We start from the raw sequence: 22,374 nt of genomic DNA, 5'->3' as shown, positions 1-22,374 counted from the left end.
TATTTGATGAGCAAAAAGGAGGCAAAACCGAGGTTTATCCGATGGATTATGCTTTTATAAGAGTTTTGAACATAAGGCATACTGGGCCATTAGGCAATTGAATTTTGATGCTCAATTAGCTGGGGAGCAGAGATTACTGGAACTTAATGAAATTAAATAGTTTAGAATACAAGCATATGAAAATGCACAAATATATAAGGAAAAAACCAAGAAGTGGCATGAACAAAAACTAATTCCATGACATTTTCATATTGGCCAACATGTATTGCTTTATAATTCCAGACTCAAACTTTTTCTTGGGAAGCTTAAATCTTGATGGTCAGGGTCATTTGAGGTGCATTATGTTCATCCCTATGTAGCTGTTAACATCAAGAATATAGACGATGGGATGATTGTCAAAGTCAATGGCCAGCGTCTGAAAGCTTCTAATGGAGTTCCACCACTGAACAACAAGGCAGTGTTGTATCTGCATGATGTTGAAATGTGCCTAACTGAGAACCAAATTTCGATTCCACAACATTTAATTCTGTTGACTGTGCATAAATAATAATTTTATTTTTCCTTTACTTTTATTCTTATTCTTATTTTATTTTGTAGATAATTTTAATTTGTTTTGTAGGGGACCACAGTATTACAGCGTACAAGGAGAGGTTACAAAAAAGAGGAAAGGGCAAAGCAATTAATTGGGGAAAAGATTCTTTTTGATTTATTTTTTTCTTTTATTTTATTTCTTATTTTAACTTTTCTCTCTCCACTGTTTTGACCCATCACCATTACATTTACAGTTTACTTTTTTCTTTCCCCACCTACCCATTTACCCCTCATCCACTCATTTCTTTTAACCGTCATATCACTCAATTAATTTAATTTTTTTACTTTTTCTTTTTTATCTTTCATTTCTTTTCCTTCCTTCATTTTCCCCATAACCGAAACTCCTCAAGTTCTCTAAGCAAAAATCTCACTCATTTTTCAACTTTTCTTTCATCAAACTTTGAGAAAAAATGGTGCATACTAGTCCCACTAAAGCCAAAGTTCCCATTTCTCAGTAGTTAGAAAATTATGAACCAAAATCAAGGTTTCAAAACATCAAAGATAGGAAGCTTTTCTTTGAGTTGGGGTTCATTTTTACTGATAAAGTGGATGGAGGTTTTGGACTAGATGTGATGGATATAGTTGTTCCACACAAATGACACAAGTTTACAAGGCACCCTAGTTCAGTGAATGCATTCATTAGTGAAAGAGTTTGATGCTAACATTTCCAAACTGAACCAGCATGTTATTTTTGTGCGAGATAAGTATATTCGATTTACACCAAATGCTATTAATAGATACTTTCATTTGCAGGGTGTTGAAGACCAACATGCAAAGTTTGAAAACGATGCTGATAGTGCCACTTGTGATGGAGTTTTGGAGGACTTATGCTTTGCAAATACCTCCTGGAATTGTCGCCAAACCATTCACTATTCGGTTAATCATGGACATCTCCACTTGCATGACAAAATGTGGAATCATTTCCTTAAGCACAAGATAATGCCCACATCCCATAATAAGACGTTATCTTTTCCCTGTTTAATTCTTTTACATTCGATTATAGAAACCTATTCTATTGATGTGGGTAGGATCCTTGTTCAATAACTGCATGAATATTTAGGAAAAAAGGCGAGTGTTTTAGTGTTTCCAAATTTGATTACTGCTTTGTGACGAAAGAAAAAGGTAAGTAAAAATTCCTTTGATGAGATTTTATCTGGAGTTTCGGGTATTACTAGGGCTAGATTACCATTATTGTTGGGACTTGAAAACCCAAAATGTAAGGCCCTTGTTCATGAAAACTTTGTAGAGGAGGCACAATCTAATACCGAGGCTTGGATGCTTGGTCTCGAAGAAGCTGTTATGCAAACTCATACTCATTTACATGCTTTACACGGTGATATCAGGAATTTCTTTGGTTATGTCAAACAGAGAGATGTTGTGGTGGAAACGATGTTTCAAGAAATCTTTCCCCACGTCCAACAAAATTTTCCAGGCTTTCCAGATTCGGTATTTAATGTTGAGGCATCTCCCAATCCAGAGTAAGATGACGTTGATCCTCCAGTTAAAGAACGGACTCTCGACCCTCAACGTTCCAAGACCCCTGACTCATATGTTGTTCCTGCTGAAAAAAACACCCAATCCAATTCTTGTGCCTAACCCCTCTCATGCTCAATGTAGTGGCTGACATACCAAAACATCGGTTGGACGCTTCAATGTAGCGCAGTACCACTCTAGCTCTTTGAAGTCCAGCCTTGCACCATTGCGAAAGCGCACTAGACTAGGAGCTGCCAGCACCTCCAAGGTAACACCACCTCATAAAACATGAGGTACCTCCACTTCCATCCATTTGCATTCATTTTGCATTTCATTGCATGGCATATAGTTTTATTTATTTTAGTTCTCTTTAAGCATTGAGGACAATGCTTCCCTTAAGTTTGGGGGAGGTAATGTTCTAGGTAGAGCATATGCATGATAGTATTAGTGTAACATTATGCCATGGCATCAGTAAGTGGTAAAACATTTAGATAAAATGTCTTGATGATACTTGATGATGATGAACTTGTTAAGTTAGAAATTGAATATAAATGACTATTGAGAATGATAGAACTGACTCTAGGGCTTGATGCTTTGTGAATTATTTTTACACGATTTTTATGTTCTCTATACATAGGAAATTTAGAAAAATTTTATGAATGAACTCTAGCTAGTTTTGGAATTGAAATTTAGTATTGTGATTGAAAGAAAAATAAAAAAATAACTCCCTTATATCTGAGACTGTGAATAAATGCTTAGTCATAGCTGTAGAAGGACAATCCTCTTTGTCGTGGCATTACCTTGAACTCCCTTTAATAAATGGAAGTCACGCGTATAAGTGAATAAAAGTAGTTAAGGGATGACTCTACCTAACTAGCTTGGGGGTGGAAGGTATGCTCCATTTCACTTAGAGTATGGGAATGTAGGTGTGATGAGTTGACTCCCTTCGTAGCAACATTTGTAAAAACAAATCAGTAAAAATGTGCTTAATGAATGAGTAAATGCCTTGACAAACACTAGGGGACTTGATAAGAAATCGTTTAAATTTGCTAAGTATAGATTGGATACAATCATGCACACATACTACCACAAAGAATCTTGGCATAGGGAAAGGTACTTGAATTCTTGATATGTCTAGCATGTTGAAGCAAATTTTTATGAGGGTTGAAAGTTAATTTTTTGTTATGTTATCCTATTGTTGAAAATTGCCATGACATTCTGCTTATGTTAATTGCTATCAATTGCTTGAGGACAAGCAATAGCTTAAGTTTGGGGGTGTGGTAACTTCCTAAAAATGCTACTTTTAAGGTTTTTTTCACTTAAGTTATTGTATGTTTAAAAGCTCATTTTAGTCATTTTAGGATCATGTAGTTGCATATAGTTGCATTTGTGGTGATATTGCTATTTTATCTTTTAAGGATGTTATATGAGATAAAGGTGCAGTTGCTTATGGTGTGCAAGAAATAGCAAGTAGAAGGTCACACTGGAATGACAGTTGGCGTAGCACGTGAATGATGGATGTAACTGCCTATTGGGGACCACTGCCACGTGGAATGATAAGACTCACACCTAAGGGGTAACTCTAGGGGTATTTTGAACGTAACAACCTCATCATTACCCTTAGATATATTTATTATATATTACACCTCACATGAAAGAAAAATAGGAAGAGGATTTTCTGTAACATTTTCTTATCTTTTTCACCGTATCCCTTTCTTCTTCCTTTAGTTGTGTTCCTCCATTGATAAGCTCCAACGAGTGGAAAGCTAGACGTTCGAGAGGAGCTAGTAACTAAAGCGAGTCTTGGTGGTTGAGGAAAGCTCCGGTGGCGCGCGGCGAAGGCTTCTTCTCCCTTCCCTTTTTGTTGCTATTTTTTTATTTAGTGTTAGGTTGTTTGGAACGAATATATGTCATTGTTTTATGGATGGTTCGAACCCCACCATGAACTAACTTTATTTGGTGTGGTTGTTTTATAGGTGTTTAACTTTATTTTAATAGTAGATTTATATTTATATTTATATTTATATTATGTATTTACTTACTTTGCTTATGAATACTTCATCGTCTAAGTTTGTAAGAGGCATGAGAGTGTCAATTTCTTAAATGAAGGCTAGGTGTCCAAAAGAAACTTAGCTAAAAATACTTGTAGTATTCGAGAGAAACACAAGAAAGATCCACAAAAGCAATGGGCTATAGTATTTTCTTAAGCTTTGAACTGGCCTAGTAATACTATATCCTAATCCACTAGTACTTAAGAGAGACTGAGATAGGATTTCAACAACTAAAAAGGGTAGTTTTTATCAATAGTGTAGATTGTCATAGCTGAGACTGAGAGGAGATGTTGTGGCATTCTATTCTGTTAAGTTACTTTGACTAGAGATAGAGAAAGCATTTTCAGTAAACCCTATCGAGCAAGTGAAGTTTAGATAGATTAAATCTACCTGAGAGATAAATTATTGCATCCTTAACTCAATCCTTACCATTCATTCCAGTGGAAGCTTTTAGTGTGAGGATTATCAAACTTATCATTTATTTTTTGTTTTTACTGTTTTCATTGCCTTGACATTTCCATCATTTTCTATATTAAAATCTACTCTTGCCACTATATTTTAATTTGCTACCCCATCAGACTTTCAATCCATATCCACCAACATACACTTTCCATTGCCGTGACATTTTTCATTAGTACATATCACACTAACTATACTTAGATATAGTAGTGATTTGCTTTGGTTAAACTTTTGTAATTTCATCCAATCCCTGTGGATATGATACTCACTCATCACTTTATTACTTCAGTGATTGTGTATACTTTCACATTATTTGCGTATAATTTTATAGTACTCACAATATGCAACAACCTGCTAATTCATCTTCCTCACGAAGCAAAAGTTGGTGGACTAGTTTTTTATCAATGGATGTACCCTATATAGAGGTGTTAATTAAATTATATGTATTAAATGACTAGTGATTATACCTTTTCATAAAGCCTATTTACATAGTATTTTGTTTTATAGGTTCTTGTGCAAGTTGAAGTCTTATTGTCGTAATAAGCGTTATCTAGAAGGATCAATTGCTGATGGGTATTTGGCAGAGGAATGTATGACATTCTATTCTAGTTATTTGGAAGATGTTGAAACAAGATTGAATAGACCAAATATAAATGATGTGTTTAATTCTAATGACTTAGATTAGACTTATTTGTTTGGAAGTTATGGTGAACCACTCGACAAAGTTGAAATTGTACATTTAGATGATATGTCTTGGGTACAAGCACACTGATATGTTCTTTTCCATCATGATTCAATAGATCCCTTTCGCATGTAAGTTTTACAAACTAAATCCTAACGTATTTACTTTATTTTATATTTTTCATTCTTTAACAACAAAATATACTTTATAGTGAGTTTAAAGAAGTCTTGAGATCTCGTGCACGCTCCCGAAGATTACATCAACGAGAGATACATAAGTTATTCACAAAAACTTTTCATGAATGGTTAGGGCAGACGGTAAGTAACTAAATCATTGCACATAGTTGCAAATAATATATAAGTCTTGTTTGTTTATATCGACATAAATGCAAATTAATTCACTTTTCACGTGTAATAGGTTTGGAGTGGGAGAGAAGTTAGTGAAGATGTTAAATGACTTTCTCAATGTCCAAATAGAATTGTTAAAAGATATAATGCCTTCTTCATTAATGGGTTCATGTTCTACATGAAATCTCGTGAAAGATTAGAGAGAACACAAAATTGTGGAGTAGTAGTTACTTCTTCAACTACAAGTTATGCTAGTGCCAGGGACAATCATCCTTTGGAGGGAGATGTAGAATATTATGGAATTCTTATGGACGTTATTGAGTTGGATTATTATAGAAAACGAAAGGTTGTCTTGTTTCAGTGTGACTGGATTGATGTAATCGCTACTCGAGGCATAAAAAGAGATAAATTCAATTTTACAATGGTGAATTTATCTCGATTAATTCACACTGGTTAACGGTTGATGTATGAGCCATACATATTTTCTTCTTAAGTGAAACAAGGTTTTTACTGTCTCGATCCAATGGATGAGGGTTGATATGTTGTGCTCCGTAATACCCCCAGAGACTTGATAGACATCGGGGATGGAAGTAGAGATGACATTGAAACAAGATCATAATCTTTACCTTTTGTTGCACAAAACTTAGATGAAACTATCATTAATACTACACAATTGCAATGGGTTCGAGAGGATGTAGATGAAGATATTTATGAAAATTGATATGACATAAGAATGTAGTAAGATTTTATATCTTAATTTATTAATTTATAATATTATAACTTATAGCATATTGTCCTTCAATATATTCATTAATTAAACTATTTTCTTACTAAAATTATTTTTTGTTTATTACATATATCATGCCCAAGAGAAAATTAAGTGATTTGGTGATTGTTCGAGTTTCTCAAGAGTATGAACAAACAAATAATGAGGAATCGAATGATGTTGACTCTTTGGAAGTTCCAATTACTGTTGAAGAAGCTGAAGAAATTGAAGGTAATGTTCAACACTTTCTTTAATTGTTGGTTCATTTTGAAAACTTACATTTAATTATTTCTTATATAGTTAAAAATGTTAGAGCACGCAAGACTAGAGGACGTACAACGTTGAAGGAATTATACCAACTTCCTCCTGGGCACCGTGTGAAAGTTTCAAGAAATGATGTCGGTCAACCTATTGGCCCAGAAGCACGTATTCTATCTGGTTACATAGGCAAGGTTACACGTAATGCTAATCTTTTACCAATAAATTATGAGTCATGGCGTGAAATGCCAAATAGTAAAAAATCAGGCTTTGGATATTTTAAGGTAATAATGTCATTATAATATATAATTCATAATTGTTCAATAGTAATTTATACTTATGTTGAACACTTATGTTATGTGTAGGAGAAATTTTCTTTGGAGGTATCAGACGATTATTTGAAGCAAGCGTTATAGAAGAGATGGATAGACAACAAGAGTTCATTAAAAAAGAAATACTTCAAGAATGATCTCAGCCTTGAAGAAAAGCTACAAACTATCCCGCCTGGAATTCTCAGGTATCAATAGGAAGATGCAGTCAAGTTTTGGAGTTCACATAAAGGACAACTATAATGTATTTTTCAAAAATAATATTAAGGAATTATAATACTGACTTTATAAGTGATTGTTTCAAATTGTAGGATCGAGAGCATGTTGGTGTTGCTACCAGAAAACAACAAAAGTTTACTCACACAGCTAGACCAAAGTGCTTTGCATGTATAGCTAATGATGAGGTGTTATAGATTATTCACATAGTGATTTATAATTGGTAGCACATACTAACAAAAATTAATTATATTTTTAATTAATTTTTTGTAGGAAAATACATCTGGTTCTAAAGTTGGACGAATCAAACTCTTGAAAATGACACATACAAAAAGGATGGCACTCATATGACTGTTGAAGCTGCAGAAATTATGTTACTTTTATTGGACAGAGGATTTGAATTACGTTATATTTATATCTATAGTATGTCATTCTTATTTGAAATAATTATTGAATTGATTATTAGGAAAAAATTGAGGGATAAAAGGGAGGAGTATGAAACTACGACTTCAAGTCATGGTATTGTTAATGCGGATGACATCGAAAATCAAGTTATTAATGAAGTTTTAGGTCCTGAAAGATATGGTCAGGTGCGCTGTCAAGGATCATTCGTTACTCTCACCAAATATTTTGGATCCATTCATCTCAGTACATGTCATCACAAACTCAGTATTCCCAATTAGAAGTTAGTCGTTTAAAACAACAGTTGGCTAAAATGGATTAAAAAATGGATAAATGAAAGCCAAAAATAAAGCGAGGGAAGCAGAGAGAGAAGCAATATATCAGCAAAAATGTCAAGAATTTGAAAATCGACTTGAAGCTATGATGCAGATGATAAGGAAAAATCAACCTCAGAGTCTACCATCTTACGTCTTATTTCAGATATATGCTCTATTCATTCTAGTTAACAATGTTAAAATGCATTATATATTACGTTAATGTAAAGTTTTATTTATTATAATGATTTAAAGTTGGTTGTTATAGAATTAAAGTTTGTTGTTATAGATACCATGTTTATTGGATAATGCTACAAGTTGAAAATTTAAATTTGGGTAACAGAATAGCGGAAAACACTGATTGCAAAATATGTGTTAATTAGCGGTGTTTGTATAATAAACACCACTAAATACATAATCAATATCGGCGTTAAAAAACACCACTATAGCATAGTCAATAGCGAAGTTTTACTTTATAAACGTTGCTATATGCCATGACCTTTACCGACGTTTTTGGGAACAAACACAACTATATATCATAACATATAGTGGTGGGTTTTTACAAATACCATAAAAGGAAAAGATATATAGCGGCGTTTCTTAACAACGCCGCTAAATGACATAATCTTTAGCAGCATTTGTGGAAAAGACGGCGCTAAAACTCAAACCTTTAGTGGCGTTTGTAGCCAAAAATGCATCTATCTTTTATGGCGTTGGTTTCAGCGACGCATTTACTGGCTTTGTTTAAGCCACAAATGTTATTAGTGACGCTTAAAAATGCCACTATATGACTAAAAAACCGCTGCTAAAAACATGGTTTATTTTAGTTCTAGTTTTCTCAAACCATGTTATGATCTCTGCCTTGGGTGGAAGTTCTCAAACCTCGTCATGGTGGCACTCCATGGTGGAAATAGTGGTGGGAATTTGAAGAGACGAGAAAAGCATCGATGAGAATGATAAATGAATTGTTCTCACACCAATGTCCCAACCTATGATGGCTCGACCGGTTTTCCCTCCGAGTGCACGGCTAAGAATGTGGTAACTGAAGCAAATCCTGAGGACTTTCTTCTTCAATGAATCCAATTTCTTCAAAAGAGAAACCAACCTACATATCCAAACGTCATTCCCATGAGCATCACTCAACTCCCAGTTATAATAAAGCCATCGAAATCACTGATCTCATCATCATTGAGAAACCGTTCACCCCTCTAAAAACGTCCCACCTCTCCCCTTCCTCCGCCAGCATTTCGATAAACAACCCGTAATACCCTCTGTACCTCTTCTTCTCATAATCTAAACCTCAGCGCACAAAAGAACACCAAATTTCTTAGCAACACCCATGATTCATAATCTTATATATATATATATATATGGCCACGTCTCAGTCCCTCTCTCTATTTGTTGAAATTGAATACTAAAAAGCTTGAATCTTTAGATTTTGGAGAGAGATATTTATCTCTCTATATCTATAGAATGGAGATAGAGAGATGTAAAGACTTGTTTGTTTTATTGGGTTGTTATTGAGGTGATACGGGTTGAACTTTTTGGAATTTGTTTTATTTTTTAATAATTTTTTATTTCCCCATCAATTAAAGGTGAGTAATGTAAATTTATTTATTATTTTTAAATTATCAACTCAGAGTTTTGTTAATGGGTTAACAAAACTAAACGGCCGAGGGACTTAAATTAGACGGACCGAAAACGTAAAGGATCAAGTGTACATAATTAAAAAAATAAGTAACCAAAGTCGATCAAACCAAAAACAAAGGGGAATATTGACATAGTTTACTCCAAAAAAATACCACAAACCTAAGAAAGTACATCACTACATTAAGAATTCAAACACTCAGAGATGGAGCCAGGATTCTAACTTATGTAGACAAAGTATAATTAATCATAAAAAATGAGGGAGACAAAGTATAATTAATTATAAAAATAAGGGGGCAAAACATGATTTACCCATATAATTTTTTTAAAAAAATAGTTGGGGGGCAATGCCCCCTGGGACCAAGGTAACTCCGTCACTGCAAACAATTACAAGCTATTCAGAGAGATAAAACCATAAAAAGCCAAAATGAAATTAAGAAGTTACGAGATCATATCGAATTCCATTAAACTCAAAGCTTCCATAATGGTTCCTCCTTTACACTCCATTCCCTAGAAACCTTAACAACCCCTCTTGAGCTCCCTCTTCCTACAGATCTTCTTCTTCCTCATTGTCATTACATTTTTTCGTCATCTTCTACTTTTTAACTTCATTTTCTTTCTTCTTTTCTTTCCTTTCCTATTATCTTTGGATCAAAAAACAAAACCCCACTTGAATAAATATCGGCAGAAGCCACCATCCTTGCTTTCAAATAGGGAATATGTTAGAAAAAAATGGTTAATCCTAGATAAAATAATAATAATAATAATAATAAATATTATTATATAATCAAACGAAACAAAATAAATAAAATTTATAGTAGAGGCAAGAAATTGGTTTACTCATATTTAGACAATGAATTGGATGAGTAGAGTGTGATAAATCGAATAAGGATTTTTGTTGAGGCCTGTATGAACAGTTTCCTTAAGACAAATTCGTCCTCTCCTCGGTGCTTTGAGAAACGTTGGATGTCAGTCTCCCAGGATACAACAACAAAACAATCACAATAGTAAGCACAACCGTAGTGATCAGTCGAACACAATCTTGCCTTTCTCTATCATCGGAAAGAACGAATTTAGAAGGAATTTTCTAAGTGTTTTTCCTATTCAAATGTTTGGGAAATTATCTCTAAGATTGAGCCTTAACTAACCTATTTATAGAGGAGAGGAAACTAATCAAAAGGTTATGACCTTTTGATGAAGAGATTTGTTGAAAAGCTAATAGGTATAATTGAATTGATGTAATTTTATACCAAATAATAAGTTTGTTCACCAAGTGACATAACTTATTATTAAAAGACATCAATTTTATTCAATTATTTATTAATTTTTCCAACAATCCCCCACATGAATGAAATTGATGATTTCAAACATTAACTCGATATGGTGATAGATTCTACGTTCGATATTTGCATAGGATAGGTAGGCGTCCCCCTTTGAACCTTCCCTTTTGAAAATATGTTTACCTTACTGGTTGTCTAGTAGACGTGATGTCCTTGAACTGTCCTGTCGTTGATCTAAGTGATGACATACCTCACACAAATATCTCACTGATAAGAATTTGGTTCTCATGGTTATGTCCATATAGCCGTGGACATCTCCTGGTTCTGCAAGAGTTTAGAGAACTATGCCCCAATAGTCTCTTTGAAGCGACTCCACTTCACTCTCACATAGGTGACTTATGTTGTTAGGCTCACCAAAACACATAGTGGTCATTAAAAGCATTTCTTAACTTTTTCCACATGTTAGTCACTGTTTTCATCATAGGAATGGACTTGGGGATAAGAACCCCCACAGTGACCTCACAAGGTCTATGCAAGTAGGTTGTCCCATTGAACTTAGATCTTGGGATCTCCAGTCAACTAAGTTGGGTTTTCCTTCACATAGCGCCTTATATATTAATGGGCTTTAGTCACATTCCTTTCGATGTTTATCAAATTGATCTCGATTCAACTCATTGTTTAGCGGATCCAAAATGTTATCTTTTGATCTTACAAAATCAGTATAGATAACTCTAGTTGAGATCAATTACTTAATGATAATATGTCGATGACATATGTGTCTCGACTTACCATTATACTTATACAAGGCACCCCCACATTTTCATGTAGCTGTAGAAAATTTTCTACATTTCCATAACTCATATGATGTCTCACCTATTTCCTTTTAAGTTACCTTATTTAAAGGTAATTTGCTAATAAAATAACTTCCTCTACATGTTCTGTAACAACTCAGAATATGGTCAAATGTCATTCATAATTATTTGGCAATCTTATGGATATTATACTCTTCATATGGTGTATTTGACAATCCATTCAAGATGCAATCCGACATAGAAACTTAGAATGCTTTTAAGCTTTAATGACAACAATGTCTATCTCATCGTCTCTATGAATATGAGGATCATCCTATGTTTGACCATATTCAACATGATTATATATAAAATCTTACGTCGCTTATGTCTTGAAATTCTATTTATGAATTTCACATGCTTCTTGTCGTGGCTCACGACCACTGACATTGTTGAATTTTATTCAAATTGTGAATAGGAATCAACATTTCAAATCACGAGTTAGGTGAATCAGTGGGGTTACCATTGTTTCGTTTTAAACAAGTAACCAGAATTTGTAAATATTCCAACAATAAATTGAAAGTTAATTCAATTTATTTTACCATTTGTTTCTGTTGAACAACAAAATTTAATTAGAAATTAAAATTCTAAAACAAAATTTGTAACAATTTTGTTACCTCCAAACGATTTTTGTTATCAACAGTAAATCAAATAAATTTTGTTAAATAACAGGATTAAAATCCTGAAACATAATTATAGGCCCGATTTTTTTCCACAGACATCATAATTCCTCTCGGTAACTTATTTATCGCAACGAATTTTAGTCAAAACTAAAATCCAACAATTGAGTAATTTCTATTAAACGGCGAGAATTTAGTAAAACTAAAACCCGAGACAAAAATGTACAATCAACACTATTTTGTTGAATTCATTAAATGTCAGGATTTAAAACTAAAATCCAAACAAAACCGACTTATGTTGGACAACGGGATTAAAACCCAAAACAGAACCAATTACTGTTGAACGACGAGAATTTAATAAATTAAATCTCGAAACAAAACTAACTTCTGTTGATCAGTGGGAATATAATAAAACCCAAAACGAAATCAACTTCTATTGGTCAATGGAATAGAACCAATTTCTGTTTAATGGCGAGACTCGAAACAGAAGTACAAAGTTCAATAGAAAATATTATTGAAGATTTACTCTTACCTCTTGAATTCTGAATCGACGGAATGTCTTCCATAATAATAGTAGCCATATCATCATCGACAGGTCCACCACAACCAACTATTCCTATGTTGAAAAAGTTTGCTAATAACATTATGAAATGTTCCTGCATCATTGTGACAACTCTTTTCCATTGCGCATTATTTAATGATAACTCATTCTCAAATCATTAATAAGAGAAATTTCAATCTCCACAATTATTATAAGAATAAAACATGTGTAAACGAAATGATAATGAAGGGACCATGGTAAATTTCTATCTCCAATATGCAGAAGTAGGGGGTTTTGTTGTCAACAAGAAATGCTTGCATTTGATCCTGTAATGGAACCTTTTTCCATCCATCACGCTTACCTTAATTCTTTCAACCTTGTTTCAATGATGAGACTCGTATATCGAAAGAAATAACTCTCAAGCATGAAACATCAAAGTTTATTGATCATAACACTTGGTATTTAATATTAGTGCCAAGCATATATATATTTTCCCCAAGATTAGCACAAGAGAAAAAAAGAATTCTGATCCAAATGGCTCTGCTAAAAAGTTGTACCAAAAAATAACTTACCACATAGTTTGAATATCTGGATTCACCCTCTTTCTGGTGTAGTATCCTTGTCATTAGAAATTTCACGTAACACAATAAAGGAGTTGTCTTCGAAAGATGAACCCTCACAATTTCATTTATTGAAAGATTTGTTCCCTTGCCACTAGGAAATTCACGCAAGAGAAAGACCCTTTCGGGTGTCGTTCCCCTTAACTTGGTCATCTCGTATGTAAATTAAATTCACCAGATTCCTTTGTTGTTGAAAAGACTCGTAACACAAGAGCAAAGAACCTAACAGCACGTTCGTTTTGCAAAGAACGCCTCACTGTTTGCATTCAAACGTGCAAATAGCCACCAATACTTGTTTTGCGCTGGGTTGATACTTCGTTCAAATAATCTCATTTCGGATTAAAAAAATAAAAGGATTCTGTCTTAAGATTGTTAGAAAAAAAATGGTTAGTCATAATGAAAAGCCTGCGAAATTCAATGGAGATAATTTCAAAACATGGCAACAGAAAATTTTGTTTTATTTGACGATATTGAATCTGGCTAAATTTTTGAAGGAAAAAATCGAAGGGTTACTCAGGTGTTCACCGACAAAGACGAAGTATTGATGACTCGCCGAAGGTTTTGGTCCAAAGATGAAAGGCAAGAAAGGAAGAGGAAGAAAATGAAGTTACATGAAAAAGATGAAGAGGATGACCAAGAGATCGATGGAATCAAAGAGGACGATGAGCAAGAAGAAGACCCGAAGGAGAGAGGGAGAAGAAGAAAAAGAAGACCCCAAGAGAGATAGATAGACTGGTTGATACCTTTTGAAGGTGGAAACGTTTAATGTGCCGAATCTGATCGACTCTTGAACACATGAAACATAATATGGTTTTCTGTAATATGATTTATACACATGCCATGTAACTATTACTCCCTAATTTTGTTAGGGATGTACAAATTTGGATACTAAATCCGATTAGAAATTTTGGAGCATTAAAATACTGATATGAAATTGATCTAAAATCCGATTATTCGAATTTCAGATTGGATATTCTAATATTAGATCTAACCATGTAACTTGTTTTACTTGAAAGTAATTCTATTTTAGAGAAGATATGTAACCCCCACAGACCGATAAGGGTAACCAGATCCGATTCAGGGTGTCACATTTGGGCCACCGGAGCAACCCACTGTAAAAATAGCGGAAATTTTAAAACTTTTATTGAAACGTGTAACTTATAAAATCAGTTGTCACTATTTAAAAATAAAACAGATTTCCAGACTCGCATATAAATCAAAATACAATTACATGCCCCATAATCACATGTACCATACTCTGCAAAAACGCCGGAAGAACTCCCTTACTGAAGTCGATAGCTGCACTGGTACAATTATTTTAGCCTGAAAAGATGAGTAACAGAGTGAGCTTTGGAAAGCTCAGTAATACAGAACTACCAGATGATGCTAATGAACGTGCATATATAGATAAATATATATTTCCTTATTATTTTCGAACATTTACAGATTTTTATGCTGAGCAGAGATCCTACTGATATTTCAGATGGTAACGCAAAATGAGCTTTCAGTTCTGAGAAATATTTCGGAGGACTGAATTCAGGAGATCAGAATAGGTTATCTAGTGTGTTCCCAAAAACCATGTAACTTTTCAGATCTTTTTAAAACATATATATATACCCCCATCCAACACATCAGAATGTGTAGGTTCCCCAGAACCATACACCCAACCCAACACATCGTATAAGGCCCTGAGCACAAAGCCGAGGAACCTGCAGAAATTCTTCCTTCAACAATACCCCCAATTAAAACATTTTTTCGTTTTTAAACGGAGATATCAGAAATCAAAACAGAATTCAGAACAAATATCATAACAGATTTCAGATCAGATGTCAAAACAGAATTCAAATCAGAAATCAGATAAAATATTAATATAATTAGGGAACACACTAGAGTTTACAGATATTATCTAGAGATACAAAATAATCTTATCGGCCAGAGAAACACAAGTCTTCAGTTTACCGATAGAATGTCGGGAATTAGAATCACTATTGGAAGAGTTCAATATCTGACAGAGTCATCAGTTATTCAGAATATAATTTATTAAGATCATCTTATTCGGATAATTTTCGGAAGCTTTATGAAATCTTAAGGGTATTCAGAATCTTTACAATCTATGACGATTATCCGATTATCGAACAACTCCAGATGAATAGCTTCCAGAACCAATGCTTATCAACTTGTCAATTCATTAATCGTCCAGGTTATTCACTCTTTAATACCAAATATTCTTATCCATGTATCATCTTCTGAGTCATCACTGAACATATCTTAAGGAGACGAACAAATATTCTAATGGTCTTTATTTCATTTTCATGTTTCAACTCTATAGGAAATACTGACGTACTTGATTTGTGGTTCATAATCCATTGGGATGATACATCACATAAGTTCATTCGAGTTTTTAAACTTATTCCAATCTCTTACTTAATCCTCAGTCATTGAGGTTACTTAGTTCATTTAACATTCAAGTCCAATCCAGTTACTTCGTAATTTCCCAGATTAATTCAAACATTCCTGAATTTCAGATACATATTGTACTTCTAATCTATTCAATTTGGTATTCATGGTTGATTTGTCGAACAAACGTCCAATTCTTAGTACTGAATGCGATCTAGAGTTAAGCTGAGCTGAATACTTCCAAAATTATCATCGAGCCAAACTTGAGAAGATGAACACGTATTCAAGTAATATCTATGCCATTCAGGTATTGACGTAGCTTTAAGATTGATCAACTCACTTAAATTATGCTCCATAATTTCGAAAGGTAGTCCAACACCTATACTTATTTGGACTCCTTAATTAATCCAAGATATTTACTTAGTTTAGGCCATAAGGGTATTTTAGTCATTTTGGTGTTCAGTTTATTCCAATCATTACAGAGCTCAAGGATATCTAATCATTTCTGAGCTTGGTGATATTCTTGGGTCATTTCCATTACAGGGGTATTTTTGGTCATTTTATAGATTCAGTGCACTTTAATCCTTTCCTTCCATTTGATCTTACTATTAATTTCAATCTTATCATTTATTTCAGTCATTTCGAACAATTCTGACAACAGAACACCCCCGACATATTGTTCTTCAGGTATTTACTCATAACTCGGATATTTTCGGGTCAAGTGCCTTCTCAGATTTTACAAACGAAATATCAGGAATTTTCCTGCACTAAGTCAGGATCTTAACAATTAAATCCGTACTTAATCAAGTTAAGTACGAATCCTCTAAGTATTTTCTCATTCAGAGTCAACTCAGACTATTCTACCTCTTAAGGGCATATTCGTAATTTCTTAACTAACTAATTTCGATATTAGCTCTTAACGAAAATAATATAATTTAGAGATCCTATGATTAATTGATTTATTGAACACTCTCTGATCTTGAAACGGTTCTCTTAACAGACTTCTAGTATCCTTCACAAACTCTCCTAGCATTAAAACCGGTTATCCATAATTTCCAAATAAAACTAACATTTCTTATGCACATCAATATTTTTATCAGATCAATATGTCTGTAAAATCCTCTTATCTAACTTCCATATTCAAATCTTGTCTTTTTATAACATAAGGGTATATTCGTAATTTTACCCTACAAGAGTATTCTCATAATTTCTCATCCAAGTACCTTTAACATTTAACCTTTGATAAAATAAATTATAAGTTGCAGATACAGGGTTGATTTCTTTATCACTAATCACAAACTTGTAATTTAATCTAACAATTCCTCAATCTCTTATATTAGTCATTCGATCCGTAATTAGTTATAAAATTTCTACCACATCATATCGAGTGTATAATTATTCAACTCCACCAAAGTGACCAACATTATCTTGTTCATGCATTTATCAATATAAACATGTTCCATAAAGCATAAAGAGGTAGTAAAGTATTACCTCGATTTCTGTGCAATATTGATCAACCATAAAGATTCCATTCGAACACCTTTGATCTTTAATTCAACTTCCAATAATTCCTCAAATACATATCAACATAAATTATATCAAAAACGGACCTTAATTGCGATAAACAGATCGAATCGGGTGATAAATCAGTGAAAAATAGCTTACCGGGTTTGAATTTGGCAAAACGGAATTCGGATTTGGATTCAGGACGTCGAAAGCATAAAATATGACTTTTCAAAAATTTGGAATTTTTGGTCAAAATCAAAGTCAAAAGGTTTGACCGGCAATTTCGAGGCCTTCGGGTTCGAATTTTGAAAAAGAGAATGAGGAATCGGATTTGGAACGTCGAAAAATGTCAGGATAGGTATACTCGGTCAAAGTCAAAGGTCGTTTAATGCCCGGTCAAAGCCAATCAAAGTTTTAGTCCACGCCGGTCAACGGTCAATGGGTCAACGGGTTAACGGGTCGGGTTGGGTCAACGGGTCAGGTAAACCAAGAGTTTAGTCACTGAACTTTATGCACTTAATAAAATGGTCTGCCAACTTTAAAATCTTACAATTTAATCCACCATTTCTTTCAAAATACCAATTAAATCCACCACTTTATAATTTCTTAATTTTAGCCCCTAAATTGAGGTGTTACAATTTTCCCCTCCTAAAAAGAATTTCGTCCTCGAAATTCATTCATGTCACATAATTGTAGAAATAAAACTTCCATCAGTTCTTACATATCTTTAAGTAGCTCTTATAGAAATATGGATCCTCCACTAATCCTTAACCAGTTGAGCATACATTCTTATCAGAACTCTCCCTCATTTCAATAAAAGAATCTGAATGAAAATTTCCTTGAGTAATCAATTCAGTCTTGGTCATGGGAATAGTCTTATAGAGCAGTAGCATATCCCAATTTCATTTCTGGAGTCGAGTCAGAATTTCTCGGATAATTAACTCTCACATGGCTCGTGAGGTACTTTACAACGTTAAAACAAATGTTACTGGTATTCCTTTTTGTACAATATAGCCTTAACGGATAGAAATTTCGGTTTACTCGTTATAGATAGGGACTCAGCCCTGGAGTTCCGGCTCAGAGAGGTACTATTGCAGTCTAGGGGCATGTACTGATCAGACATATTTTGACATTCGATCGGCCGGTCTATCTTGAAAAATTTTGACTCAAACCATAGCTCTGATACCACTAAATGTAACCCCCACAGACCGAAAAGGGTAACCAGATCCGATCCAGGGTATCACATTTGGGCCACCGGATCGACCCACTGTAAAAATAGCGAAAATTTTAAAACTTTTATTGAAATGTGTAACTTATAAAATCAGTTGTCACTATTTAAAAATAAAACAGATTTCCAGACTTGCATATAAATCAAAATACAATTATATGCCCCCTAATCACATGTACCATACTCTTCAACAACACCGGAAGAACTCCCTTACTGAAGTCGATAGCTGCACTGGTACAATTATTTTAGCCTGAAAATATGAGTAACAGAGTGACCTTTGGAAAGCTCAGTAATACAGAACTACCAGATGATGCTAATGAACGTGCAGATACAAATAAATATATATTTCCTTATTGTTCCCAAAAACCATGTAATTTTTCAGATCTTTTTAAAACACGTATATATATACCCCCATCCCAACACATCAGAATGTGTAGGTTCCCAGAACCATACACCCAACCCAACACATCGTATAAGGCCCTGAGCACAAAGCCGAGGAACCTGTGGAAATTCTTTCTTCAACAATACCCCCCAATTAAAACATTTTTCCGTTATTAAACGGAGATATCAAAAACCAAAACAGAATTCAGAACAAATATCAGAACAAATTTCAGATCAGATATCAAAACATAATTTAAATCAGAAATCAGATAAAATATTAATATAAGTAGGGAACACACTAGAGTTTCCATATATTATCTAGAGTTACAAAATAATCTTATCGGCCAGAGAAACACAAGTCTTCAATTTACTGATAGAATGTCGGGAATTAGAATCACTATTGGAAGAGTTCAATATCTGACAGAGTCATAAGTTATTCAGAATATAATTTAGTAAGATCATCTTATTCGGATAATTTTCGGAAGCTTTACGAAATCTGAAGGGTATCAGAATCTTTACAATCTATGACGATTAATCCGATTATCGAACAACTCCAGATGAATAGCTTCCAGAACCAATACTTATCAACTTGTCAATTCATTAACCGTCCAGGTTATTCACTCTTTAATACCAAATATTCTTATCCATGTATCATCTTCTGAGTCATCACTGAACATATCTTAAGGAGATGAACAAATATTCTAATGGTCTTTATTTCATTTCCATGTTTCAACTCTACAGAAAATATTGACGTACTTGATTTGTGGTTCATAATCCATTGGGATGATACATCACATAAGTTCATCCGAGTTTTTAAACTTATTCCAATCTCTTACTTAATCCTCAGTCATTGAGGTTACTTAGTTCATTTAACATTCAAGTCCAATCCAGTTACTTCGTAATTTCCCATATTAATTCAAACATTCCTGAACTTCAGATACATATTGTACTTCCGATCTATTCAATTTGGTCTTCATGGTTGAATTGTCGAACAAACGTCCAATTCTTAGTACTGAATGCGATCTAGAGTTAAGCCGAGCTGAATACTTCCAAAATTATCATCGAGCCAAACTTGAGAAGACGAACACGTATTCAAGTAATATCTATGCCATTCAGGTATTGACATAACTTTAAGATTGATAAACTCACTTAAATTATGCTCCATAATTTCGAAAGGTAGTCCAACACCTATTCTTATTTGGACTCCTTAATTAATCCAAGATATTTAGTTAGTATAGGCCATAAGGTATTTTGGTCATTTTGGTGTTCAGTTTATCCCAATCATTACAGAGCTCAAGGATATCCAATCATTTCTGAGCTTGGTGAAATTCTTGGGTCATTTCCATTACAGGGGTATTTTTGGTCATTTTACAGATTCAGTGCACTTTAATCCGTTCCTTCCGTCTGATCTTACTATTAATTTCAATCTTATCATTTATTTCAGTCATTATGAACAATTCTTACAACATAGCACCCCTAACAAATTATTCTTCAGGTATTTACTCATAACTCGGATATTTCCGAGTCAAGTGCCTTCTCAGATTTTACAAACGGAATATCAGGAATTTCCCTGCACTAAGTCAGGATCTTAACAATTAAATCCGTACTTAATCGAGTTAAGTACGAATCCTTTAAGTATTTTCTCATTCAGAGTCAACTCAGACTATTCTACATCTTAAGGGCATTTCGTAATTTCTTAACCAAATAATTTTGATATTAGCTCTTAACGAAAATAATATAATTTAGAGATCCTATGATTAATTGCTTTCTTGAATACTCTCTGATCTTGAAACGGTTCTCTTAACAGACTTCTAGTATCATTCACAAACTCTCCTATGATTAAAACCGATTATCCATAATTTCCAAATAAAACTATCATTTCTTATGCATATCAATATTTTTATCAGATCAATATATCTGTTAAATCCTCTTATCTAACTTCCATATTCAAATCTTGTCTTTTTATAACATAAGGATATTTTCATAATTTTACCCTACCAGAGTATTCTCATAATTTCTTATCCAAGTACCTTTAACATTTAACCTTTGATGAAATAAATTATATGTTGCAGATACAGGGCAGATTTCTTTATCACTAATCACAAACATGTAATTTAATCTAACAATTCCTCAATCTCTTATATTAGTCATTCGATCCGTAATTAGTTACAAAATTTCTACCACATCATATCGAGTGTATAAATTATTCAACTCCACTAAAGTGACCAACATTATCTTGTTCATGCATTTATCAATATAAACATGTTCCATAAAGCATAAAGAGGTAGTAAAGTATTACCTCGATTTTCGTGCAATACTGATCGACCATAAAGATTCCATTCGAATGCCTTTGATCTTCAATTCAACTTCCAATAATTCCTCAGATACATACCAACATAAATTATATAAAAAACAGACCTTAATTGCGATAAACGGATCGAATCAGTGATAAATCAGTGAAAAATAGCTTACCCGGTTCGAATTTGGTGAAACAGACTTCGGATTCGGATTCAGATTCAGGACGTCGAAAGCATAAAATATGACTTTTCAGAAATTTGGAATTTTCGGTCAAAATCAAAGTCAATGGGTTTGACCGGCAATTTCGAGGACTTCGGGTTCAAATTTTGAAAAACGGACTGCGGAATCGGATTTGGAATGTCGAAAAATGTCAGGATAGGTATACTCGGTCAAAGTCAAAGGTTGTTTAATGCCCGGTCAAAGCCAGTCAAAGTTTTGGTCAACGTCGGTCAAAGGTCAACGGGTCAAAGTTTTGGTCAACGTCGGTCAAAGGTCAACGGGTCGGGTTTGGTCAACCGGTCGGGTAAACCAAGACTTTAGTCACTGAACTTTATACACTTCAAAAAATGGTCTGCCAACTTTAAGATATTACAATTTAATCCACCATTTCTTTCAAAATACCAATTAAATCCACCACTTTATAATTTCTTAATTTTAGCCCGATGTTACAAGATATTTGGATACTATTATAAAATAAAAATTTTAACATTTAAGAATTTTAAAATAAACAATCAATAAATTTTAAAATAAATAGTTAAACATAATACATTAGACAATAGCAAATGATGCTGCAATTTTATTTTAAAATATTTCAAATTTACCATCATTGAACATATTTTTTTTTCAAGGAAAATATTTGATTACAACATCAAGTTTTTGAAATAAACTTTCCGTGAAATGGTAAATTTGAAATAATATGATAATTGATAACACCATAAACTAGGATGGCAAATGGGTGGGATGGGGAAGGGGCCGGTGCGGATACCCTTCTCCATTCTCATATCCATCTAATTTTTTCTTATCCACTATCTATTCACCATCCGCTATGATTAACTTTTTAAATCTACCCCTGCCTGCGAATACATTCTCAAATCCACCCCATGCCCATTACCCAACTGAA

General features: G+C 33.7%; 1 pseudogene; it reads right to left on the bottom strand.

Moving 5' to 3' along the window:
- The window catches only part of LOC120204468, a 34,752-nt pseudogene extending 25,523 nt beyond the window's left edge, over nucleotides 1-9,229 (bottom strand).
- Between the last annotated feature and the right edge of the window lie 13,145 nt (nucleotides 9,230-22,374).

This window comes from Hibiscus syriacus, unplaced genomic scaffold (assembly GCF_006381635.1).
Source record: "Hibiscus syriacus cultivar Baekdansim isolate YM2019G1 unplaced genomic scaffold, ASM638163v2 tig00010968_pilon, whole genome shotgun sequence".
NCBI lineage: Eukaryota > Viridiplantae > Streptophyta > Magnoliopsida > Malvales > Malvaceae > Hibiscus > Hibiscus syriacus.
The sequence above is the reverse complement of the archived record's forward strand: the minus strand, read 5'-3'. Positions and strand labels throughout refer to the sequence as shown.